General features: G+C 42.2%; 1 protein-coding gene and 1 long non-coding RNA gene across 4 annotated transcripts in view; one reads left to right on the top strand and one right to left on the bottom strand.

Annotated features, from left to right (window-relative positions):
- The window catches only part of LOC309555764, a 1,250,709-nt gene that overhangs the window by 534,060 nt on the left and 689,548 nt on the right, over positions 1-27,101 (top strand). Inside the window, exon 2 of the long non-coding RNA XR_014225278.1 lies at positions 13,010-13,093. This is a non-coding gene — a long non-coding RNA (uncharacterized lncRNA). The remainder of the gene's footprint in view (positions 1-13,009; positions 13,094-27,101) is intronic.
- The window catches only part of VPS13B (vacuolar protein sorting 13 homolog B), a 1,502,642-nt gene that overhangs the window by 959,526 nt on the left and 516,015 nt on the right, over positions 1-27,101 (bottom strand). The window lies entirely within an intron of this gene.

The raw sequence follows: 27,101 nt of genomic DNA, 5'->3' as shown, positions 1-27,101 counted from the left end.
ACTCGCTGTTCCAGGCTTCCTTACCATTTCCATGCGCATTAATTTGTTCGGATTGTGAGTTGCCATTTATTATTTTTCCTATATTCATTAAAGATTTAAGTTTACTATGCCATTGGAGTCTCCCTCTTCATTTTGGAGGTATATGGTTTATCAATGCTGTCATCTGCTGCACTGATCTGTCTGGGCACCGGAAACCTGCATGAGAGAAGCTCCCAAGAGGAGGGGCCAGGCTAGTGTTGGTGATCGCAATATATAACAGCTTGTGGAACGCTGACTCCAACCAACTCTACAGTGGGGATACGTTCGACCATCTGTCAATATATTATATTGTACTTTTTTTTTTTACTATGTTTTTATTGAAGAATTTCAAATAAAATACAAAAATCCAAATAGGACATTACCAATTTTCTGCCAACATAGGATTAAGTGCATTGGTGCCTAGCTTAACATATTCAATGTGAACAATGCAGGAAGCGTAAAGCAGAACGATAAACACAATAAGTATGAGGAGCTTTGTAACATACTGGAGATGTCGGCGGTACCCCTAGGCCATCCAAACACTCCCATTGGGAACTGTGTCCGGATGGGGGCAAGACAAGCCATCTCTGCCAATTATTGATGAGTTGGTTTTAATTTGAATGTTATTATTTCCTGTCACAATATTCTTATTGTGTAAAAGTAAACTCATAAGGCAGTAAACAAATGCCGAGGCTAGGAATCAACAACAGTTTAAAAACGGTGTAAATATTACAAACAATTAGGCCCTGGATAAGCTAAATCTTTTGGCTTCAAACCAGGATTAAAAGTAGCTAGATTGATTTTTCTTGGTTTTTTAACAGACTAAAGTATATTAAACTAACATTTAGGGTGTAGTAGCCCAGACTCAGAGGACATACTAAACAGACATTATACCAGAAGTTGTGGTGTAAGTGCAGGATGGTATCTGAAGTAGACCTGCGGTAGCATTTGTACCAGAGTCTGAGAAATCTATCCAGAGCCAAAAGGAGTGTAAAAATTGTAAAGACAAAATAAAATAGACTGCAAAATATATCCATTTATAGACTAGTAAAGGGGAGAAACACAATCCCAAAATTGTGACCAATGAGCAAAAATAGTCTCTACGTGTAGGCCTCTGGCTGTAGTCAACCAGGAAGGAAAAGTAGAAAAAGAAGGAAAAGGAGAATACAAGAAATAGGAGGGTTAGATTAAAAGATCCAAAGATTGAAAATATTGTACTTTTTCATCTGGATAGACTGATGCGCTCTAGCACCAGCAACACGTGAGTGCTACATTTTATTTCTAATTTTATTTCTAATCAAGTCCATTTTTATCATACGTAAATTGCACTGTGGAATTATTTTTCCCCCTGGCAGCTGCCAGTGCCGTAGATCTTAGATTGGGAGCCTGGATTGAGGGAAGCGGAGATCATCCACCATCACCCTGTGGTGGCTAACAAGCAGTTTTAGACCAAGCCTAATTGCGAGGTCACACTCACTGAGGTGAGAACCCACCTGTTAGGGGGGTCACAAGATTGGAGGTGGCACGTCTGACAAGCCTCCACACTTTCTCCATTAACGGACTGTTTTATCAGCACTGGTGATTGGGATCACAAATCAGTTTTCACATTTTTTTCACAAATTACTTATTCATTATCTGTCATCTAGTGTTTATTGTTTATCACAATCATCAGTTTCATTTATTTTTATGATGACCGCTGCACTTTATATGCTGAGCTGTACAGGACATACTTCTGACCCCTGCACTTATTCTATATTGTAATTTCATCCTCCCAATTAAAGTCCTCATTGTCTGAACAGTTTCCTGTTGGTAAACGGTTTCTGACTAATTTAATAAAGTATTTCCTCAAGGTAGGCTCAGATAAAGTGTTAGCTCCATGTCTATACCTTGTGTGGAGAAAAGCATTTGTAACAGAAATGTTTTGCTTTTCTAAAAACTATTGTGCTGAGGTCTATATATGTCTGTCACGGTTTGCACAGTAAGTAAAGCATGTTTTGTGGGTATAAGGATTGTGCTGTGCCATACACTGAGTAGTTTCAGGTTCTATTTCAGTTATGCCCCTTTAACGGTCAGTGCAGTGAGGCCACACTCGCTGTTCACTGTAGCTTCTTGTCCTTTTAGTGCCCAGGACTTGCACAATCCTAGCGGAACCCTTGATGCTCTGTGTAACATAGGAAAGGGTAAAATAGACTCCTTGTGGGTCCTTTTATGTAGGGAACCTGTTGGTTACCCTATTCTATGCAAAGTGCAGGTTCACTTTTAGCAAAATTACAATAAACCTGATTTCCAACTTTACTTTCTCTTTAAAGGCTAAGTTCACCTTTTAAAAAAAATAAAATAAATAAATCAAATAAATGCACATATGTTTGCAGGTTAAAAAACGTGCATTTATTTATTTAACTGGAACCTGCAGAGCATTGCACCTGCGAACAGCAAATCATGGTTGCAATGTCAGGCTCCTGCACAGTCTTAAGGCCCGTACACACGTACCGATCGTCGGCAGACAAGCGTCGGCGGACGAAAGATCTGCCGATTTTACGCTTGTTAGTATGGTGCCTCCGACAGCCGTCAGCGCACATTCTGCCGACAAGAATCTGTCTTGCAAGCATTAAAATTTTTGTATGCCGACACCAGAACGGCCGATTGTTCACCAGTCAGTACAGAATTCGGCCGACAGACCGCAGATTTGCAAGACTGGGCATGCTCAGAAAAGAAAAAACACAGGGAAAGTTAACCATTACATGACATCACTTCTGCAGTCGGCTGTAGTCGGCGGACAAAATTCTTGTGCTGTCTTTGCACTTTTCAACAGACACCGACAGCCCGGGGACAAAAGACGGCCGATCGTTCGCCGACGATCGGTACGTGTGTACGGGGCTTTACTCTAGGCTTTGCTCCTGTATTCCCATACAAGCTTACAGTTACATAGCTAGAGGAAAACTGAATTAACTACAAGAGTGCTGAGCAGTGCACTTGCAGCCCAAGCAGTGATGGAAGATGGTACTTGTAGTTTTTTATAATTCACAGGAATCTGGTAATGGAAGTTGCATCAGTGTGGGGGGAGCTCCACACAGCCGCGCTGTTTTCAAAAAGTTTCAACCTCAATTTGGGTGTAACATGCTCCTAAAGGTCCACTTATCCTTTAACTATTTAATTGGACCAAGCTGGTTTAAACTACTTCCTAGTCTAACAGGTGTGCCCACTTTCCTTTCATAGGCAGCTTTGTATTCTCTGTATGAATATAAAGCTTCCTCTGATTGACTGAGGTAGAATAGCAGGCAGATTCAGAGAACACAAAGCTGCCTGGGGAATGGCTGAGCGCCACTCAGCATAACCCTATTTTGTTCCGGGTGTGAGATGAGGACAGTTTTTACAGCGCACCCAGAGGGTGCACCTGTTAGAAAAGTTAATTTAGGCCAGCTTGGCCCAAACTAACTAGTTAAAGCAAAAATAAAGCTAGAGATCAGCTTTAGCTTAAACCTAAAGCCAAAAGTTTGTCTTGATATTGAACAGTTTTTTTTTCCCATCTGGGTACAGAGTTTTTCCTTCACATTTTGTCCTATAGACTCTACAGGAAGTGAGAAGATACAAGTGTCACAGAACAAGTATCCCCTTTGGAAGGTTTTCTCTCTGGCGGCAACTTAAAATTTTTAATTTATCCTTCCTTTTATTCCTGGTATCAATGGGGATTAGGACAATTAGAGAGAGTGAATCTCCCTAATGGGAACACAGACAGCAATAGAAATCTGAAAATGGTCCTAACCTGCCCACTACATTAACCAAATCAAAAAAAAAAAAAGTCCAAAAAATATATATATATTTTAACTTTGGTAAACTTTAATAATAATTAGTATACATGGCAAATTATTAAATTCCTTTGAACAGTGCAGGAACTACAACATTTGTTGTAAGAAAAGGCCTTCCTCAAGCCCAACTACATAATATTCCTCACACATGCATTCCTTGGACACAGGCAGATGTGGTCATACTAAATCTCTGCTTTATTAATAGCCCTATTATTGGATTTCCTTGCACATACGAAAGCCTTGTTAGAGGTAATCTTTTGAACCTAAGTATTCCAAAAATGGGAATACTTCGCTGATGCAGGGAACCACAAGCAATTTCTACAAAAACAGAAGTCGTGTGTGAGCAAGGAAAATATTTCAGACACTTCATTTTAACCGACACATATCAAGGGAAGCCCAGGGGGTACAATACAGTGGCTTATCATTGATAAAAAATGTTTCACTCAAATTTCCAACCGTATAGAATTAAAATGGAGGATGATTAATTTAAATTATTGTGATGATAAACAGAGAGGGACATAGATAACGAATTGGATGGACATAAACAAAATACACTGAACTAGATCTGTGAAATAAATTACAGAAATAAATCAAAGGGATATAAAATCCTAGATAAAAAGTATCTAGGTACACATCATAAGATAACTGTCTCTTAATCAAGTAAATTTAGCTAAACTTAAGGCCCACTGACACTGCAGTGTGGCAATGCTTGAACAGCACCCCAATGCATTGTACAGTAGAACCCAGTACACCGATTTGTTAAAAAAAAAAAAATATATCTGCTGTGGGTTGCCTTAATGCAACACATATTAACACGTGTGCAACAAAACACTTTAATGTAAATGGGAAAAAATCAAATCGAGAGATGAATGCATTTTCATGTAAGTGCAGCCCATTGACTGCAAAATCATTCTAGCATGTTGACTACTAATGTAGTCCCCCCTACCTCTCCACACACACATAAACTTAACCTTTTTTCACCTGTTTGTTTGAAAAGTTAAAGAAGATATCACCTAGTCGTACTAGGAAATGTCTGCACTAACATATTACATAGATCAATCACTCTTACTGTAAAGAACCTTTTCTTACACCGATGGTAGCATTTTCTTTCCTCCATAGAAAACGTATTTTTCGAGTGACCCTGAATTTATTTAATCACACAGATCTTATAAGGGGGTTTTCATTCTAAACTACAGAAGCACATAAGTGTTTTAACTTCTCAGTGGAAGAAGGACCCAAACCTTAAAGTAGACTAGCAGGTAGTGTGTGAATTATTCAGTATACTGGCTCCTGGTTATAGAAAAAAAAAAAAAAAAAGTTTCCCAACTAAAATTTTTCCCATCACTAAAATCGAAATGACCCCCTGGTCATGAAGGAGTTCATTTTTTGAAGAAGTTAAAGTTTTCTCTACTGGAAAATTATTGGAAATTCAAAGCTCCATTCCCCAAGAGTGATTATCAGTGTAATCCTCCCCTCGTGCTTCCTTTGAGCAGAAGCAGCAGTACATTGAAGCAGAAAATGCCTCCACACTTAAAGTGACAGCATGTGCGTCAGACTACCAACACTTTTTACTGCTTTCAGGCAATTACTGGAATCCTACTTTTGCACAGGACTGAAAAGCAAACTTCAGAGCAACGAATCAGTCACCCAGTTAGCGTTTAGTTCATTATTATTATGCAATTATTAGCATGATGCTAAAAGAAGCTAAGTTATATAAAGCTCAGTAACTACCCAATTATCAACATATGAGGATGGCTTAAAGTGCCTTGCAAAAGTATTCATCCCCATTGGCATTTTTTGTGTTTTGTAACCTCACAACCTGGAACATGTTTGAGGATTTGCATCATTTAATTTACAGAGATTGCCCACAACTTTAAGATGTTTTTTTTTTTTTATTGTGAAGCAAACAACAAAGAGGACAAAATAACAGAAAAAGTCAATGTGCAAAACTATTCACCCCCCTAAAGTCAATACTTTGTAGAGCCACCTTTTGCGAAAATCACAGCGCCAAGTCGCTTTGGATAAGTCTCTATGAGCTTGCAACATCTTACCACTGGGATTTTTACCCATTTCTCCTTGCAAAACTGCTCCAGCTCCTTCAAGTTGGATAGTTTGCGCTTGTGAACAGCATCTTTAAGTCTGACCCCAGATTTTCTATTGGATTGAGGTCTGGGCTTTGACTAGGCCATTCCAACATATTTACATGTTTCCCCTTAAACCCCTCAAGTGTTGCTTTAGCAGTGTGTTTGGGGTCATTGTCCTGCTGGAAGGTGAACCTCAGTCCTAGCCTCAAATCATGCACAGAGTGGAACAGGTTTTGCTCAAGAATATCCCTGTATTTAGCACCATCCATCTTTCCCTCAACTCTGACCAGTTTCCCAGTCCCGGCTGCTGAAAAACATCCCCACAGCATGATGCTGCCACCACCATGTCTCACAGTGGGGACTTTGGGTGATGTGTTGGGTTTGCACCAGACATAGCGTTTTCTTTGATGGCCGAAAAGTTAAATTTTAGTCTCATCAGACTAGTTTTATGTATGTAATTTTTCTCATTTCATTTCACCAACTTAGACTTTTGTGTTTTGATCCATCACATAAAATTCAGATTAATAAAACATTGAACTTAAGGCTGTAATGTAACAAAATAGGTAAAAAGTCAAGGGGGTGAATACTTTTGCAAGGCACTGTACCCAGCAGATTTCACATTTAGGGCAGACATATTTAAAATACCCACCCCCTTTCTACAACAAAATTACTTTCAGTAATCTTGGAATTATTAAATTGGTCATAAAAGAAATACTGTGTCCCCTTGCATTGGTAGTCTGTTGACCCCCCCCCCCCCACTGATGATCAGAAGAAGGGCCCTCCTTACACTGGTGGTCAGTGAATAAAGGGTCCCCTTGCTTTGGTGTAAGTGAGCCGAAAAGAGTACCAATCGATCAGCTCAAGGGTCCAAAAGTTCTTTAAAATCTCAAGTGCATCAGGAACACAAAGGTAAAAGTCCTCCTTGAGGGCTTGAACAGTTAAGCTTAAAGACCAAAGAATAAGCTCCTGGATACAAAAGATGGAGTGGACATTATTAACTCCACCTACTTTGGATCCTTGCATTGGTAATGGATGAAAAAGGGAAATTGGTGGTCAATGGCAGAATGGTACCTTACACTGGGAGTCAAACCGTAACAGGCATTCTGAATGTTTCTTACATTGGTAGTCAGTGGGAGTAAAAATGCCCCATACTTCGGCCAACAGTGGCAATAATATGGTTGTTTGAAAATACCACACTAAGGCCCCGTTCACATAGGGGCGATCCGACTTCGGGAGGCGACCTCCGAGGTCGCGGTGCGAGCAGCGCGCCGCGACCTCGGAGCGGCCGCCACGGACTTCATAACTTTGAAGTCTATGGTGGTCGCCTCCGGGTCGCCCCAAAGAAGCTCCGGACCCTTTTTCTAAGTCGGAGCGACTTGTGTCGCTCCTATTAGAACGGGTCCGCAGCTTCCCTATGGGAGGCGACCTACGGCGACCTGTGAGGCGACCAGGTCGCCTCAGTGTGAACCGGGACTAAGAGTACACAAATGTGAGTGTGTCGGATACCAGCTGCATGTTGTGGTTCCACCTCTTTGGCAGTTCTGAAAGGGGACACAGGTGATACAGCAGCTGGTGGGTTGGACCAAAGTAAAGAACAGGGGACCACTAATTTTAGCTCTGATTTAGAGCCAAGACTGGAACCACTGGTGGTGGCACTGGCAGGTATTTTACAGACTTTTCTTCTGCTTCTGGAACTATGCATGCACTATAAGACAAAAGATCAAGCCAACAGACAATGCTAGCACAAAAACACTGCAGTGCACACCCCTTACTGGTTGTACGGGCGCACAGTAGGGCACACAGACAGTGAGCTTTGACATACTGCTTTTTGGCTATACACAGACTGGCTTCTCCTCTCACACAGCCACAACACCAGCGGACCCCCTTGTAGCCACCACTGTGATGAACACATGCTCTACCAGCGTTTACATGTGTACACATACACCCCCGCGCATTGCGCTGCAAACTGAGTGCTCTGTACCCCTTTGCACTGCCCTCATTTTCCATGTCACACAGTAAACAGTTTCTCGGCTTTCTGGAACTTTTAGCACTGATGACGACAGAGCTCGGTTCAACTCCCCCTCCCGGTAACCCAGAGCTCTCTGGAATGTTCCACTACCTGCCCTGGTCACATGACACATGTCACGGTGCTGCAGGTTGGAAGCGGAGGCTGCAGATGAGTGATCTTTATCCTGGTAAACATGTTAATGTACACGGAGAGCTGATATCGTGATGTGCAGGGTGGTCAGTGTGTTGGCTTTCTTTATGTTTTGTTTTTTTTTCTTCTGGTGATCTGACATCTGTGGATAACACTGCCTATATAGGTCAGGCTGCTGCCCACTAGTCCAGGTGTATTGGATGAGGGGCCCTAATACAGTGCTGATCCACCCTCCCCCTAATACAATGCTGGCCCCCCTAATACAATGCTGATTTGCCCCGCCCCCGGCACCCTAATACAATGCCTTTCCCCCGGCCCCCTCCCCCTAATACAATGCTGATCCCCCCCTTGCCCCCTCCTCCTAATGCAATGCTGATCACCCCTGGCCCCCTCCCACTAATACAATGCCAATCCCCCCTGGCCCCTTCCCCCTAATACAATGATGTTCCCTCTCCTTGCCCCCTCCCCCTGATACAATGCTGTCCCCCCCGGCCCCCTCCCCCTAATATGCTGTTCCCTCCCCAGCCCCCTCCTCCTAATAAAATGCTGACCCCCCCGGGCCCCCTCCCCCTAATACAATGCTGTTTCCCCCTCCCCCTAAATTTGGGGGATCAGCATTGTATTAGGGGGCTGGGGGGGGCAGCATTGTATTAGGGGGAGGGGGGCGGATCAGCATTGTATTAGGGGCCCTAATACAGTGCTGATTCTCCCCCCCCCCCCAAGCCCCTTTACTCTTACCTGGCTGTCTACAACCGGGGCAGGGCAGCTCAGGCTCCACTCCGCTCACTCAGTGTCAGTGTGTCTCAGACAACCTGCTGGCTGCTGCAATGCTGGCATCGCGTCTGTGTGGGAGGGAAGGGAGGGATCGGATGCCACGGCCCTTCATGCAGTCAGGAGATCCGCTGCCGCGCAGCCGCCGGCCGCTGGATATGACATCATGCCGCTCACAGCAGCTGGCGTAGGAATTAGTTAAGAATCTGTTGCTCTAGTGCAGCGGGCCAGTGGACCCATCGCTAAGTGGCCCCAGAGACGGCAGCCTACCAGGAAATTTCCCAGTATCCCAGTAGGCCAGTCCAGCCCTGCCTATCACACCTTGACAGGACAGGCGGTGGCGGGGGGGGGGGTAGCATTTACTAGAACTGGGCTGTATTTTCCTCCACTTGTAGCATCTCAAAGATATCTTCAGCTCCTCTCCCGTCCACCACCAGTTAGCGGCTGCAGGAGTAAAATACTGTCAATCAGCTCTAGTAAATGCCAGCCCCTCTTGCCCAAAGGTCTATAAACCTGCTGTGCCCATTTTGAGGGTTCTCGCCATACCTGTGCTGATTTCTCAGGTCTGTACACCTGTTGTGCCCATTATAAGGGGTTCCCACCCTCCCTGTGCTAAGTCCCCAGGTCTGTACACCTATTGTACCCATTATGAGGGGTTCCCACAATCCCTGTGCCGAATTCCTGGGTCTGTACACCTATTGTGACCATTATGAGGGGTTACCACCATCCCTGTGCTGAGTTCCTGGGTCTGTACACACCCTGTGTCCATTAGAAGAGGCTCCCCTCCATCCCTGTGCTGAGTTCCCAGGTCTGTACACCTGCAGTGCCCATGAGGGGCTCAAAACATCTCTGTGCTGCCCTACTGACACCTTCCACTGCTCTACTAATTAACACCATTCACTGCCCTACTGACATGTCCACTGTTCTACTGACTGACACAGTCCCCTTTTAATTTGGGCTAAGTTCATATTTTTTACATTAACATTTGTTTTACTAATCTAAGCTAATTTTATGGATACAAGATTGCTTTTGGTTTACTTAACCATGTCCCTTTAACCCCCCCCCCTGTTAACACAATTTGGCCACACCCACCCACCGTTCACCCACTCTACTACTGTCCTTGGGTCACCCAATGGCGTCCCAGGTCTTTTACAATCCTATTATGCATACTAAAATAAAAAAAATTGCTGTGCACCGCTAAAGTGTTCAGGTTTGGCTTGAAGAAAAGGTGTCAATTTTAGCTGCGAGCCAGAAGAAATTAGTAGCGCTTTAGGACGGGATTTCAAGCCTCACCTCTGCGGTGGATTAGGAGGGGCACCCCACCACAAAAGAAGAGAGCCCAAAAGCAGGTATTAAATAATGTACTTCTTCTTTATCAGTGGTGCACCTCCTGATCGGCACCAGAGGTGAGGCTTGAATTCACTTCATTCAATCCTCACCTCCGTGGCAGATTAAACGGGGTTGCTGCCGCAGAAATAACAAATTTAGAAAAAAAAAAAAAGGCCTGCAGGGCTGGCTTTTAATAAGTTAGTCATGACTGTAGAATGGGGCGATTTCAAGCCTTACCTTTGTCGTGGTTTAGAAGGGTCATCGCTGGGAAGGAAGTAGAACAGGCCAGAAGCAGGTATTATGAAAGCCTCACTTCTTGGGTCACTTCTTTTTTCCCATAGTGTTTGGATGGGGAACTTCATCATGGGGGGGGGGGGGGGGACTGCCAAACTGAGTCTTTGCCCCAGGTTAAAGAATGTCTAGCTTCGCCACTGAGCACACCTATCACCTTGCTTTTTTATGCCTTTGACCCATACTGAATACACCAGAATTCTGAAGGTTGGTCCCATACAACATTACTAGGGGTTTCAGTTCGTGCACGGAGATTCATTTATATTTCTCACACAACCCGAGATCTTTACAAGCGAAGAAAAATTTTCACCAGTTTCTACTCTAGTAGTGTACACAGCAAAACACCCTATTCTGAAGATGATGGAAGCAGCCATTCCCCAGCTCACAGGCTTCAAACTAGTTTCATGTAGTGAAGATTATTCTATTTAAATTCCCAGGGAGTGAAATCGCTGCCTCGCCACTAGCTTGAGGCCCGAGACGAAAAATAGCTGGTACCAGTACAAGCTACAGAGATGTGTTAAGCTGAATTAATGCATAAAATGCATATGAAAAGCTGTTTCACCTGGTTAAAGATATATATTTTTCCCATCTAGCCTTGAGATTTATTTTGCTCTGCCACACCACACACCCCTGTCTGGCAGAGGAGGAGACCTACATTTTCTCTGCTGAAGTATCACTTTCAATTACAGGTCTCCTTTTCACCCTAACCGGTGACTGGTCAAAGGAGAACCAGCACTCCGATAAGTTAATTTCTCTGTCTGCTCCTCCTTCTCTTCTCCTAAGCATGCTCCTTGCATTTCAGCACAACTCCATCTCAGTTCATCTGCATAATTTTTTACCTGCACATGCACGCGCTGTATAAATACATTATACACGCATGTGTGGGTAATGGCCAGTAGAAAACAGTACAAATACAGAAAAGCATGTCTATGGCCAGTTGTATGTACCACCTTCGGCTCCCCGGGCATGAGAAAATGGTGGGAGTTTAACAATAGCGCTCCCTTGTGCCTGCAACCCTCCCGATGCATGTCCCCTAAAACTGAGAGTATCTTGAAGAGCAGTAGAGCTCTGACTGATCCCTTTTTTGTAATGACATTCACAGTGCTGTGTGTGGAGTTTGCAGAGTGCTGATCATTGCTGTGCCTCCTCCTCCAGCCTGCACAGAGCCGGGGCTCAGGTCACCAAGTCCTCCCTTTTCATTTTGGGAATACCTGTGAACACCGGGACGGAGTTTACTCCCACGGGACTACAGGAAGCCTAAATAGTTGGGGGAACATGCGGTATATACATTGCGGAAGGTGGAAAAGGTATCCAGAGGTTATTTAACATCTAAGTCCTAATCTGATCTGGTAAGAGGATACATACTCTTGACTGTTCACGAGGTGGGCAGAGCTGGTCTATCTTCACCACTGCACTTATGGTTTTTTTGGAGAGTTCACTGCACCTTATTTTCACCCGTCTGGTAAGGGGAACACCTGCACTTTTCTAAGTCAACAATTTTCCTATAGAATTCACCTGCTGTGAAATTAGATCTTTCATTTAAGCACCAATGTGATTATACACACTTAAGGACTTTTATGGACTTTTAGTGTTCAAGATCACATTGTATTACAGTTATTTGGTTTTTACACTTATTTACACCTATTGTCTACAGGTTTATCATTTAGAGCACTATATATTTATTTATTTGTACACAATTTTATCCTCACAGGGTAATCGGATTTAGTTGCAGCTTTATTTATTTATTTATCAGTGCTCCCTTCACTTTAAAACATTATGTACTGTATATAGTCAAACTGTAACTTTTAAAAACCTGATCTCTGAGCTTATATTAAAATGTCCCTAAATAAAGTTTATACTTACCAGCTCTGTGCAATGGTCCTCCTCTTCTCGGGTCTCCCCGCCCCCCCCCGCTGATAATCCTGGCTCCTCCCCTGCTGAGTGCGGCTTACTATGGAGGCACTCATGCAGGCTCACTCCTGAGCTGCGCTGTTGTCTGTGTGACTTGTCCCTGCACCCCCCCTCCTCACCAGCTGTTAGACAGTGACAAGAGCCAATGACTTACGCTGATGTGTCTGAGTCAGTGAGGAAAGGGAGGGAGAGAGAGAGAAAGCAACAAAGCTGCTCTCATGCAGAGAGATGGATTAACATTAGGCTTAACTATAAATGGGGGGGGGGGGGGGGGGTTGTTGAAATGTACAAAGTCGGTTTTTACCTTATCTCATTAGGGTAAAAAAACGTTCTGCCTTTAGAACCACTTTAAAGAGTTGTGTCTTGTGTTGTCAAAAAAAAAATACATTGGTGCGTGCTGTAAAGGGCTGCAGCAACAAAAGCATACTATCTGCATATCTGAATGTAGACTTTCATATACATGGCATTTACGTCATGGGGCGGCACAGTGGTTAGCACTTTCGCCTAGCAGTAAAAGGGTCACTGGTTGGAATCCCAACCACGACACTACCTGCCTGGAGTTTGCATGTTCTCCCTGTGCATGCGTGGGTTTCCTTCGGAAAACTCTGGTTTTCTCCCACACTCCAAAGACATGCTGGTAGGCTAATTGGATCCTGTCTAAATTGGCCCTACTATGTGTATGAATGAATGTGAGTTAGGGACCTTAGATTGTAAGCTCCTTGAGGGTAGGGACTGATGTGAATGTACAATGTATATGTAAAGCGCTGAGTGAATTAACAGCGCTATACAAGTACATAAAATAAATAAAATAAAATATAAAGACAATGTGGGCTATGTGGGACTTTAAGTAAGACACCGGCAGGTATGCCCAGCGTCTCCATCCCTGTATCGGAAAAAACAAATTGAAAATTTTTTGTCTCACTTAAAGTCCCACATAGCCCACATTGTCTATGTAACCAGGGATGGAGGCACCTCGCCTACAGGCTGGTGCTTCATTTAAAGTCCCACCGTGCGATTTTCATGCGTTTTTGGTGGATGCAGTCTAATTTGACCCCAGTTTTTTCATATACAGGGATGGAGACCATAGCATGACCCGCTTGTCTCATGTAAAGTCCCAAATATTTTATGGAATTAGGGATGGAGGTACTGAGCTATACAGGCAAATTGCCTCATATAAAGTCCCAATCTGTGTTTTACACTGCATCCGCCAAGGGATTGGAGGTGTATGCTTCTCAGCTGGTCGTTTTCAGTTTTTGTACCATCTTAAGAACATTTCTATAAGAGCATTGAGATACTATACCAGTCGTGGATGGAGGAGGGTTGGGCGAAGTTTGGGCTGCCCCCTCCCACCTGCCTCCTATCCACCCATTAGCAGCCATGTGCTCCCAGAGTGGAGACACTCAAATTTAAAAGTGTTAGGGACTGCAGATAAAACAGGGTGCCGTGCCGTGGCTCTGCAGCTTACACATGCGTTTGCAAATGCGTGTCAACTAAACCCCTGTTCTTTATTTATATTGCGACAGGTCTACTTGGTTGGTGGCAGACTGGAGGGTGAGTACATCAGACTGGGGGCTGGCTGGCTTCCATTCACCTCTTTTAATCCTTTTCAATTTGTTTTTTAAAATAAAATATAATAGCCCATTTGAATAAGAAGAACACAAATATTTGTAGGAACAGGCCATAGTACCACAAATGTATCTCAAAGTGCATTATATTGCCAAGGCATTGAGCAGGAAGATAAGTCTTTACAGTCTCATCCTTTCGCACATACAGTATGGAAACACAATTAATCGCTTGAACTTTAAAGTTGAACTCTGGTCAGCCATTAAAAATAATTAATTTCTTGGCCATTCCCTCTCTAAGTTAAATGCTTGTTAGGTCTAGGACGGTTTAAAACTGCAGCAACCCCTACCTTATTCCAAAGGGTTTCTCTCCTCCAGGTACCTGGTACCGCTAAGCTTCTCTACTTTGTCAGTCCTGCAGTCACCTTCTCGGCGACATTACCGCATACAATGCAGGACGATCGGCCCAAGATTGCATGTGAGCACATTAGGGGCCTGCCCACAATCCAGGAATGGAGGACAGAGCTGGCTGTAAGAGGAGGGGGCTCTACTTTACGAGACTAAATGAGGGTTTCAATTTTACTATATTGGGGGAAGCCACAAAATGCTTACATTTATAGTAATGTCTGACTGCAGTAGTGTTTTGAACTCATATGGAAAACTACAACTGACTGATAATTATGCTAATGTACTGTGATATGTGTATGCTCATTTCATGAATTTGTATTACTTTCCACAGTTTTCTGCCCATATTTTCTTTAGCACTATGCTGTTTGGATGCTATAAAAACATTAATAGTAATAATATCCAGATCAGTACCCTGACAGTTAAAATTAAGGCTTTAGAAATCACTAAATCACAATAAAAATATTGCAATATTCAATTATTCTTAAAATGTAGTTATTCTTATCACTAACTATACTTTTACACCAAAGTAACACATTTAAAGGGAATGGTAACTCATTGTTCACCTGCTTTTATTCTGGGAGTACATGTTTAAATAATTTACACAATTTGGCCCGCACATATCTTTAGAAAAGTTTTCCCTGCCTAAGGAGCATTTGTTTATCATTAGGTGCCTCTCATAATGGCCTACTTAACATGCAACTGCACAAGTAAAATACACCATTAGAAATCAGTAGAGATGCATCAATGGTGCAAGCCTCAAAGCAGATTGATATAAAGCGCGTTACGTTTTTCATCTGGCTTTCCACCAAAAAAAAAAAAAAAAAAAAAAAAGGCAAATTAATGATGACTGTCAGCAGTGAGGAATAAGGCGTATCTGCTCCTGGTCTCCATATGAGGGCAGTCATGTTTAGGCTATTGGAAGGCAGTGCCCTACATGTGCCTTAATTAACTTGTTCAGATGAAACACTCTCAAAACAATCAATGAAATTCTAAAGATATACAACCATAAGCTGAAAGGAAATAACACAAAAGATTAAGGTTATTGCCTGTCAAACAAACTCCCCTTTAAAATGTTACCGCAGGAGCGTTTTTCGAGGACCACCCAGAGCCTGACAGCTTCTGAAAGCATGAAATATTCTCTCTCATTTACACACGGCTTTACTCATAGCTAGTTACTCATTGCCTACACAATAAGGAAGGCTGTACCGTGTGCTCAATCGCAGCTAGATGTGCCATTGACTTATAACTGGTAATGAATAAGGGAAACCTAATAATAACATTACAAAGCAGAGATCTGTAAAGTGCCAGAGAGAACAATCAGTAATATTACATGTGGACCGAACAAGCCTTTCTGTATTTGGGATACGTGCAATCATGCAGCAAGTCATTTTTAGGTGACATCAAACAATTTTAAGTCCTGGGGAGTCTGCTGAGAATATATTTTTTGGTTTGTGGGTTGAATAAACCAAAATAACTTATCTCTTTGTGCCTTGGTGGTGACATGTCTATCTACATTTCCAGTTCCTTCTACCTGTGGCAACTATTATGGGGGTCTCCCTGATTCAACTTGTTTCTACATTACAAAAGAATGCATCCAGGAAAGAGAGACTACCTTGTTGGGTTTTTATTTTCAATGAGATATTTGTTGTGAAGGGTGACCCTGCCAAGCTTTCATTGCGGCGTCCCCACTAGGTAGACACAAGTCCAAACCTGCCTGAGATATTCAGCCACAAAGCAGTCATTATTGATAGCCAGTATCACAGCTGAAGCAGTCCCCACCCCCCCCCCACCCGCACAAATAAACAACCCCTGTATATTTTTGGCTGTGGGGCAGAGAATTCCCCGGCTTATTATGATTAGGCGTCCACAGTGACAGCTTCCTGGTGGCAAAATGCAGGTGGGTTCAGACTTGTGCTTAAACCCACCTGAGCTCATCCCTAGCCATGATGGCCATTGATGACATGAAGACAGATGGTTATGTGAAATCACAGAAGATCCCACTGATGTATATACCCTGAATTTTACACAACTACACCAAAACATTCTGAAACCTCTTGATCCACTACGCACACACTCATTCACTCTTGGTTTAGCCAGGATGGCCATCTTTAAAATGGACATTCTCACAAGTTCCGGGAATTTAAAAAAAAAAAAAAAAAATAGAATGGACATTCTGCCGAGACTCTCTTTACCTCTTTCAGATGGTACTAGTACAAATACCTAAATTGTTTTTAGCATATTCACTCTGCCCTTCTAAAACACATCTGGGTTAAGCTGGTTCCCAGACTGCTGTGGGGTCTGATGGAAAAGACTAGAGGAGCAGGCCACCTGAATGTAGCGCTCTATGATCAAACTTGCATTTTAACCCAAAATTATAGACCTTTGCTAAATGAGTACAATAAATTAAGGGTTACCATTTAGAAACACTTCTTAAGTCCCCCCATTCCTCCCTTTGTGTATTCCCCCAAGTGACAGTTCATGTCTACTCCCTCTCTGACACCCATGACCCCAAATTATGGGATTATTATTATCATTATTGCTACAAAGACACTAATCAAATCTTTCCTCATCCATCTGCCTCTTACTTCTGATACTCAACTTGTCAACACCTCAACAGCCATCATAACAAAGAAATTCCGTTGTGAACAGGAACCCAGGGTGCTGCACAGCTCATCTGTGAGATTCAGAGACCTGCAAAAATTCCGGCATATTGCTGCACTCCTTGGTAACTTTATTGAAGTATTAAAATCACATCACAGGTATGACAGGAGCATAAAAGGTAACGCATTTCGCGCTAAAGTCAAGAGGTTTGAGTAAGCACTGAATTTAGCGTGAAACGCGTTAACTTTTATGTTCCGGTCATACCTATGATGTGATTTTAATACTTCAATAAAGTTACCAAGGAGTGCAGCAATATTCTGGATTTTTGCACGTCTCTGAGCCATAACAAATCGTTCCATTTCAGCCACTTGATTCAAGACTTTTTCATTTTCACAAGTCATCACACAGCTTTTGAACTACTTTGTCAGCACTTGAATGGGCCGATACAAAAGTATTGGGATGCCTGCTTTTACACAACATTGAACTTCTATGGCATGCCAGTCTTGGAACTTCAACCTGATAGAACACCTTTGGGATGAATTAAAGTGGAGACTGCGAGCCAGGCCTTCTTGTCCAACATCAGTGTCTGACCTCACAAATGCGCTTTTGGAAGAATGGTCAAACATTCCCGTAGACACACTCCTATACCTTGTGGACAGCCTTCCCAGAAGAGTTTAAGCGGTTATAGCTGGAAAGGGTGGGCCAACTCAATATTGAACCCTATGGACTAAGACTGGGATGCCATTAAAGTTCATGTGCGTGCAAAGGCAGGCTTCCCAATATTTTGACAATATAGTTTATATCTCTATTATACGATCTTTTGTCAAAGCGATATACTTCCTGCCCATGCTACGCTGCCACATGAAAGAGAACTTGGAATGGAACTTACTCAGAAAGAAGTGACAAAAACTATCAGCCTAACCAATAAATTGAATAGGGCTACGACAGCCCAAGAAAAAAAGCTTTAAATGTCTTACTGGATAGTATCCCTATGAACTACATAAGATTTTTCCTATGCCCTCTCCCAAGTGTTGGCGAAATGGTGCGACTGTGGAAGCAATGCTGCACATGCGCCAATCAGGAATAACATTATGACCATCCATCATAACCCGTAAAGTCATGGCCTTCACCAGACTTCTGAAGGTATGCAGTGTTATCTAACACCAAGCAGTAGTAGCAGATCCTTTAAGTCCTGAAAGTTGCAAGGTGAAGCCTCCATGGATCAGACTTGTTTCTCCAGCACATCCCAAACATCCTCCATCAGATTAATATTTGGAGAATTTAGGCCAGGTTAATACCTTAAACTCGTGTTATCAAACCATTCTTGAAATCATCAGACCAGGCCACTTTCTTCTATTACTCTACGGTCCAGTTCTGATGCTCAAATGCCTAATGCAGGTTTTTTGGCTACGGTCAGCATGGGCACCCTGACTAGCATGCGGCTACGCAGCCCCATATGCAACAAACTGCAATGCACCGTGTGTTCTGACATCTTTCTATTGGAACCAACATTAACTTTTCAAGCAATTTGAGCTACATTAACTTGTCTATTGGAAAGGACTACATGAGCCAGCCTTTGCTCCCCATGTGCATCAATGAGCATTGGCCACCCATGACCTGAACACTGGTCCGTCACTTTTCCCTCCTTGTGTAAATATCAAAAGGTGTTTACAAAATCCTCTGTATTGCAAAAAACAAAAAAATAAATAAAAAAAATCCCCTTTGCTTCTGCCCCTACATTCTTAAATAAAAAAAGAAAAGACTTTAAAAAAATTTAAAAATCAAATCTTACAATTAAAAAGGTTTATTAGTAATAAATATTAACTAAAATTCTGTTCTATAAATAAACAGTTTTTTTTTTTTCACTAACTACTATATTTATAAAAAGAGATACACTTTAAGTGTCTTACACCCAAAGAAAAAAAATAGCATATGCTATATAGTTATGGAAGTGACATTAGACTAGATGTTCTTGGGCAGCAAGAAATTGGGAGACCTTTTAAACTTAACAAAAGAGATAAAAAGACAAAAGAGAGAGGGGTAAAAAGTACCCCTATACCACTATAGCTTCCCTTTAAACCATACATTTGATTTTCAGCTAAACGTTCTTTGCGAAAAGATCCTACTACAAAATTATTTTTCATTTAGCAGACTGCTAAAGGAAATGTGTTTATTTATGCCAACTTAAAAACAGGTTTAACATACTAAAAGTTTGTCTTGTATCTTGCAACCAAACCCTGACTCAAGAGAGATGAATCACTAGGGGCCTTTTGAGTTCACCTGTGTGAAAATTGTCCAGAAAATGTGCTTTGAATTTATTTAAAATTATTTAATGAAAATCCAGCTTTCTGATGTCATCCATAGCACATGTGTTACACAAAGCACATTACAGCCAATCACTCAGCCTCCGTTCCCACAGTCATTTTTTCTATTACCAAGGTTAACCCTTCAAAAGTACATTCTCCTCTGAAACAATGCTCATTACTCCAATTATTAAAAATACAATAGCTTGTAATATATGCCAATAAGGCTTTCATTGTCATGTTAGTTAAAGCAAAGCTGTCAAGAGAGCTACCTTAAAGTAGCTGTAAACTCTAACAGTTAGGTTTGCTAAAGCACTAAGCATGATTGTGTTTGTCGCACCTCAGTGCTGCTGATCACTGCAGCCACAGCATGGCATTGAACAGGTCCAGTTCTCTGATGATTACAGTGGACCACACTTGCGTAATGTGTGTTGAAACAGACTCTTGTAGTGTCCATCAGAAGCTGATGGGCCAGGTGACAACATAGAAAAACATTTGAGATACAGGGACAGTGTTGAGTGTTGTTACCCTATAAGTGGTAGGAAGTGCCTGAAACTTTGTGGCGGAATCACTGGGTATATTTTACAGCAGACAAAGAGCTAGGGACTTTCTAAAACACCACCCAAGGGCAAAATTTAAACACATACTAAATAATAAAAAAATATAAAAAAAAAACGATTTCTGATACTGAACATCCCATTTCACAGGTCAACACATTTCACAGAAACATCCACTTTCTATGGACTGGAAGTGATAGGACTAGAAGACATCTATGCAATTTTATTGATATCCCCTGATTAAGTCACGTGTGGTGCAACGTAACGGGTGGGGAGAAAGGACAGGCTCGCGGGAACCGGACGTAACGCAAGAAGACGCTAGAATATTGAGGTTTTATGTTTAAAGCTTGATTTTAATATATTAAATGTGTGTATCAATTTTAAATAAATAAGTCGATGCCCACCATAGGTACCCATCTAAGAGTTGTTTGAAACTATCAATGCTCCCTGCTGATACGATTGCTCGTGGAAGAGAATTCCACATCCTTACTGCTCTGACAGTGAAGAACCCCTTACGTATTTTAAGGTTAAACCGTTTTTTCTCTTGTTTTATTGAGTGGCCACGTGTCTTATTGTATTCCCTTTCTCTAAAAAGTTTGTTCCTTATGCTAGGGACGCCAGTGCAGTATTTGTGCATTGATATCATATCCCCCCTCAAGCGTCTCTTCTCCAGAGAGAATAAGTTCAGTGCTTGTAGTCTTTCCTCATAGCTGATGCCCTCCATTCCCCTAATTATTTTTGTTGCTCTTCTCTGGACTCTCTCCAGTTCCAGCACATCCTTCCTCAGGACCGGTGCCCAGAACTGGACAGCATACTCCAGATGTGGCCGGACCAGAGTCTTTTAGAGTGGGAGAATAATCTATTTATTTCTGGAGTGAATCCCCTTTTTATACATGCCAGTATTCTGTTGGCTTTGCTTGCAGCGGCTTAGCATTGCATGGCACTGCCAAGCCTGTTGTCCCCTAGTACCACCAGGTCCTTTTCCATCTTAGATTCTCCCAGAGGTTTCCCCCCTAGTGAGTAGCTTGCTTTCGTGTTTCTGATGCCCAAAGGGCATTACTTTACATTTTTCAACATTAAACCTCATTTGCCATGTAATTGCCCACCCCATTATTTTGTTAAGGTCCGCTGGTAAGGTTTCCACATCCTGCATAGAAGATATTGGCATTCTTAGTTTAGTATCATCCGCAAATACTGAGAATGTACTAGATATCCCCTCCTCTAGATCATTTATGAATAAATTAAACAGGATTGGTCCCAGGACAGAACCTTGGGGTACCCCAATTTCCACACCAGCCCAATCCGAGTACTTCCTATTAATCACCACCCTCTGGACTCTCCCCTGGAGCCAGTTCTCTATCCAGGTACTCACCCTATGGTCCATACCTACGTTCCTTAGTTTGTACAGTAAGCGTTTGTGGGGAACGGTGTCAAAGGCCTTTGCAAAGTCCAGATACACCACATATATAGGCTTACCTTTATCTAGGTGGCAGCTCACTTCATCGTAGAAGGTTAATAGATTGGTTTGGTAAGAACAATTTTTCATGAATCCATGCTGATTACTACTAATAATACCGTTTTCATTACTAAAGTCTTGTATGTGGTCCCTTAACATCCCCTCCAAAATCTTGCAGACTACTGATGTTAGGCTGACCGGCCTATTGTTACCCGGGATATATCTCGGCCCTTTTTTAAATATTGGTACCATGTTGGCTTTTTTCCAATCAGCTGGCACCATACCTGTCTGTAGACTATCCTTAAAGATCAAGAATAATGGTCTGGCAATCACCTGGCTGAGCTCTTTAAGAACCCTCGGGTGCAAGCCATCCAGTCCCGGTGATTTATTTATGTTAAGTTTCTCTAGTTTAGTTCTAAGTCTATCTTCTGTTAGCCATGGCAGTACTTCCTGAGGTGTATTATTTGGTTTAGCCTTACAAGCTTGGTAAGTGTACCCCCCCGATTCTTTTCTGAAGACCGAAGAGAAGAAATTATTTAAACCTTTCGCCTTCTCTCTGTCCTCTGTGGCCAGATTTCCTTCGTCGTCTTTTATGGGGCCAATGTGTTCTGGCCTCACTTTTTTACTGTTTATATACTTGAAGAATTTCTTGGGGTTCTTTTTACTCACTTCCACTATATGTCTCTCGTGTTCTATTTTAGCCGACTTGATTTCGCCTTTACATTTATGCACAGCAGCTGTAAGACATCTGGAAAATTAATACAAAGAGCCATCTTACGCATGCTGCACAATAAGGAGTAACCCAGAGAGGGATATCTGTGGATAAGAGCAGAGTCGCTGCAAGGATTTTTGCCGCCCTAGGCAAAATAAAAATTAAAATCCCTTCAGTGACTTACCTCGGCGCTGGGTCAGGCTCCGCCAACTCTCCACCCCCGCCGACTTTAGTCGGCAGGGGAGACCTAATGCGCATGCGTGGCAATGACCGCGCACGCGCATTAGACCTCCTGATAGGAAAGCATTATTCAATGCTTTCCTATGGGGATTTCGGCGACGCTGGAGGTCCACATCCTGATTCCAGGTGCAGGATGCCAGCGTCCCCTGCTACAGGTGGGATCAAAAGTTTGGCCACCCCAGGTAAAAATTTGTATTAATGTGCATAAAGCAGCCAAGAAAAGATGGAAAAATCTCCAAAAGGCATCAAATTACAGATTAGACATTCTTATAATATGTCAACAAAAGTTAGATTTTATTTCCATTATTGACATTTTCAAAATTACAGAAAACAAAAAAATGGCGTCCGCAAAAGTTTGGGCACCCTGCAGAGTTAATATCTTGTACTGCCCCCTTTGGCAAGTATCACAGCTTGTAAACGCTTTTTGTAGCCAGCCAAGAGTCTTTCAATTCTTGTTTGAGGTATCTTTGCCCATTCTTCCTTACAAAAGTCTTCCAGTTCTTTGAGATTTCTGGGCTGTCTGTCACGCACTGCTCTTTTAAGGTCTATCCATAGATTTTCAATTATGTTGAGGTCAGGAGATTGTGAAGGCCATGGCAAAACCTTCAGTTTACGCCTCTTGATGTATTCCCCCGTGGATTTCAAGGTGTGTTTAGGATCATTACCCATTTGTAGAAGCCATCCTCTCTTTAACTTCAGCTTTTTCACAGATGGCATCAAGTTACCATCCAAAATTTGCTGAAATTTTATTGAATCCATTTTTCCTTCTACTCGTGAGATGTTCCCTGTGCCACTGGCTGCAATACAACCCCAAAGCATGATTGATCCACCCCCATGCTTAACAGTTGGACAGAGGTTCTTTTCATTAAATTCTGTGCCCCTTCTTGTCTAAACGTACCTTTGCTCATTCCGGCCAAAAAGTTAAATTTTAACATCATCGGTCCACAGAACTTGTTTCCAAAATGCATCAGGCTTGTCTATATGTTAATTTGCAAAGTTCAAACGCTGATTTTTGTGGTGAGGACATAGAAGAGGTTTTCTTCTGATGACTCTTCCATGAAGACCATATTTGTACAAGTATCTCTTTATAGTGGAATAGTGTACCACAACTCCAGTGTCTGCCAGATCTTTCTGGAGGGATCGTGCAGTCAAACGTGGGTTTTGAATTGTTTTTCTCACAATCCTGCGAGCTGTTCTGTCTGATATTTTTCTTGGTCTTCAGGATCTTGCTTTAACTTCCACTGTTCCTGATGCCATTTCTTAATTACATTCCGAACAGAGGATATTGACATCTGAAGACGCTTTGCTATCTTCTTATAGCCTTCTCCAGCTTTGTGAGCGTCAACTATTTTCAGTTTCAGTTTTCTAGACAACTGCTTAGAAGATCCCATGGTGCTGATTGTTGGGGCAAGGTCAGATGAGTCTGGGCATTTACAACCTTTGATATTGACATCACCTGGTCTTCCCAGACGATGATTGAGAACAATTCATGACACTGGCAGGTCTCAGCCTTGCAAAGGGGGCAGTGCATGCTATAAATTCTGCAGGGTGCCCAAACTTTTGCAGACGCCATTTTTTTGTTTTCTGTAATTTTTAAAATGTCAATGATGGAAATAAAATCCTTGGCTTCTTTATGCACATTAACACAAATTTTTACCTTGGTGCCCAAACTTTCGATCCCCACTGTAAGTTGCTCCCTAGACGGCTGCCTAGGTCGCCTTACAGGTAGCGCCGGCCCTGGATAAGTGATGCCAATATAAAGAAAGTGAATCTAATATATCGATGAAAGCCTAATTGATACGTGATTAAGGTGAGAGTTCTGTGAGCGTAAACACATGGTTTGGTGAAAGTTTGGAGTTGGAAGTTACTGGTGACAGGTGAAGGGATATGCACAGAGTATTTCAACAATTGCACGTAATTCATGGACTTTTAAGGATAATCAGCACTTTATTGTAGTATAAAGTCTTAAATTAAGAAGGAAATCATTGTAATGAGCACTTGATTATTTATCACTGTACATTAGCATGCTTGTTTGATTATCTTTGGAAACATATGCTTTTAGATATATTGCATTTGTCATAGAAAGGTTGAAAGTTTTCAAGTTTTTTTTTTTTTTTTAAATAACAAACAAGTCTCACTTCTTACATGCAATGGTTTTGCACAAAGCAGCCTTGATTCTCTTATTTTTGGGTCCCCTGTCAGTGCTTCTGGCTATACCCCCTTGACAAGTTCCCCCCAATATCAAGCCACTTGCTATGAGGGCACTGATGAGTGCTTGCCCCCATAAGATACATAGAGCCGTGGCTCGGCCCCCACTCTCTCTCTGGCTCACTGGCTGTGATTAACAGCAATGGGGGCCAATAGCTTCCGCTGCTGTTTCTCAGCCAACGAGGAGAGAGAGAAAGCTGGGACAGCAGGGGCTACTGTACACATCATGAAATCGAGACGGGGCTCAGGTAAGTATTGGAGGGAGGGGGGCTGTGGGGGGAGCAGCACACCGACTGTTATTTTACCTTAATGGATAAATGCATTAAGGTAAAAAAGCTTCTGCCTTTATAATCACTTTAAAAGACCAAAAGGGATTGAATAAGAAAAGTTAAATGTTAGGGTTTATATTACAAATTGTAAATAAATTATCCTTAGGGAATGAGACCATGAAACAGCAACTGCATCTAGGTTCTACCAGCAGTTTAAAAGCACCTTCAGTGCACCCCTTGAAAAGGCTACAAACAGTGAAAATGGGGGGCATATGTACGCCATCCCTTCCACATCCAACACACAGCAATGCTCAAATCGCTCTATACAGGGAGTTCAGAATTATTAGGCAAATGAGTATTTGAGGATTAATTTTATTATTTAACAACAACCATGTTCTCAATGAACCCAAAAAACTCATTAATATTAAAGCTGACTATTTTTAGAAGTAGTTTTTAGTTTGTTTTTAGTTTTAGCTATTTTAGGGGGATATCTGTGTGTGCAGGTGACTATTACTGTGCATAATTATTAGGCAACTTAACAAAAATCAAATATACAGTATACCCATTTCAATTATTTTTTTTACCAGTGAAACCAATATAACATCTCAACATTCACAAATATACATTTCTGACATTCAAAAACAAAACAAAAACAAATCAGTGACCAACATAGCCACCTTTCTTTGCAAGGACACTCAAAAGCCTGCCATCCATGGATTCTGTCAGTGTTTTGATCTGTTCACCATCAACATTGCGTGCAGCAGCAACCACAGCCTCCCAGACACTGTTCAGAGAGGTGTACTGTTTTCCCTTCTTGTAAATCTCACATTTGATGATGGACCACAGGTTCTCAATGGGGTTCAGATCAGGTGAACAAGGAGGCCATGTCATTAGCTTTTCTTCTTTTATACCCTTTCTTGCAGGCCACGCTGTGGAGTACTTGGACGCATGTGATGGAGCATTGTCCTGCATGAAAATCATGTTTTTCTTGAAGGATGCAGACTTCTTCCTGTACCACTGCTTGAAGAAGGTGTCTTCCAGAAACTGGCAGTAGGACTGGGAGTTGAGCTTGACTCCATCCTCAACCCGAAAAGGCCCCACAAGCTCATCTTTGATGATACCAGCCCAAACCAGTACTCCACCTCCACCTTGCTGGCGTCTGAGTCGGACTGGAGCTCTCTGCCCTTTACCAATCCAGCCACGGGCCCATCCATCTGGCCCATCAAGACTCACTCTCATTTCATCAGTCCATAAAACCTTTGAAAAATCAGTCTTGAGATATTTCTTGGCCCAGTCTTGACGTTTCAGCTTGTGTGTCTTGTTCAGTGGTGGTCGTCTTTCAGCCTTTCTTACCTTGGCCATGTCTCTGAGTATTGCACACCTTGTGCTTTTGGGCACTCCAGTGATGTTGCAGCTCTGAAATATGGCCAAACTGGTGGCAAGTGGCATCTTGGCAGCTGCACGCTTGACTTTTCTCAGTTCATGGGCTGTTATTTTGCGCCTTGGTTTTTCCACACGCTTCTTGCGACCATGTTGACTATTTTGAATGAAATGCTTGATTGTTCGATGATCACGCTTCAGAAGCTTTGCAATTTTAAGAGTGCTGCATCCCTCTGCAAGATATCTCACTATTTCTGACTTTTCTGAGCCTGTCAAGTCCTTCTTTTGACCCATTTTGCCCAAGGAAAGGAAGTTGCCTAATAATTATGCACACCTGATATAGGGTGTTGATGTCATTAGACCACACCCCTTCTCATTACAGAGATGCACATCACCTAATATGCTTAATTGGTAGTAGGCTTTCGAGCCTATACAGCTTGGAGTAAGACAACATGCATAAAGAGGATGATGTGGTCAAAATACTCATTTGCCTAATAATTCTGCACTCCCTGTAGATTGCTCAACCAGCTGGCATGGCATGGCACTGCATTGGGGTGGGTGTAGGCTCTTACAGTTTATATTTTTCCATTGGTAGCTTAGGTGGATCCAAACAGCCATGTTTTGAGAGCAATGAAGTACCCCTTATTACTGCTAGTCCCTTTAAGAGTAATATATTATGATTTTTTTTTTGTTTATTTTTTTTCAAAATTGTGACACATTTATTTAGAACTCTAGCAAGACGGCTGTCAGTATTTTTAATGAAATTTGAAGACTGACTCCAAAATTAAAGCTCACAATTTCAAAATTAAGCCCGATAGACTTTTACTCCTGCGGACTTCGGTGGGAATACCCCAATGCCATAGTTCCCGGCTCTGTTTTCGAGAACGACTATCTAATTTGCTTATATAGGTGAAAGGAACACCGAACACTGCTATGTCTAACATTATGCATGCTCTCATAAGGAAAATCCTGCATAGCTCCTGACATTTGTCACCGTTATAAAAGACCTTTCAGGTGCTCACCTGGGAGCTGGCACA

This window comes from Pelophylax lessonae, assembly GCF_965119305.1.
Source record: "Pelophylax lessonae genome assembly, chromosome: 5".
Taxonomy (NCBI): domain Eukaryota; kingdom Metazoa; phylum Chordata; class Amphibia; order Anura; family Ranidae; genus Pelophylax; species Pelophylax lessonae.
The sequence above is the reverse complement of the archived record's forward strand: the minus strand, read 5'-3'. Positions and strand labels throughout refer to the sequence as shown.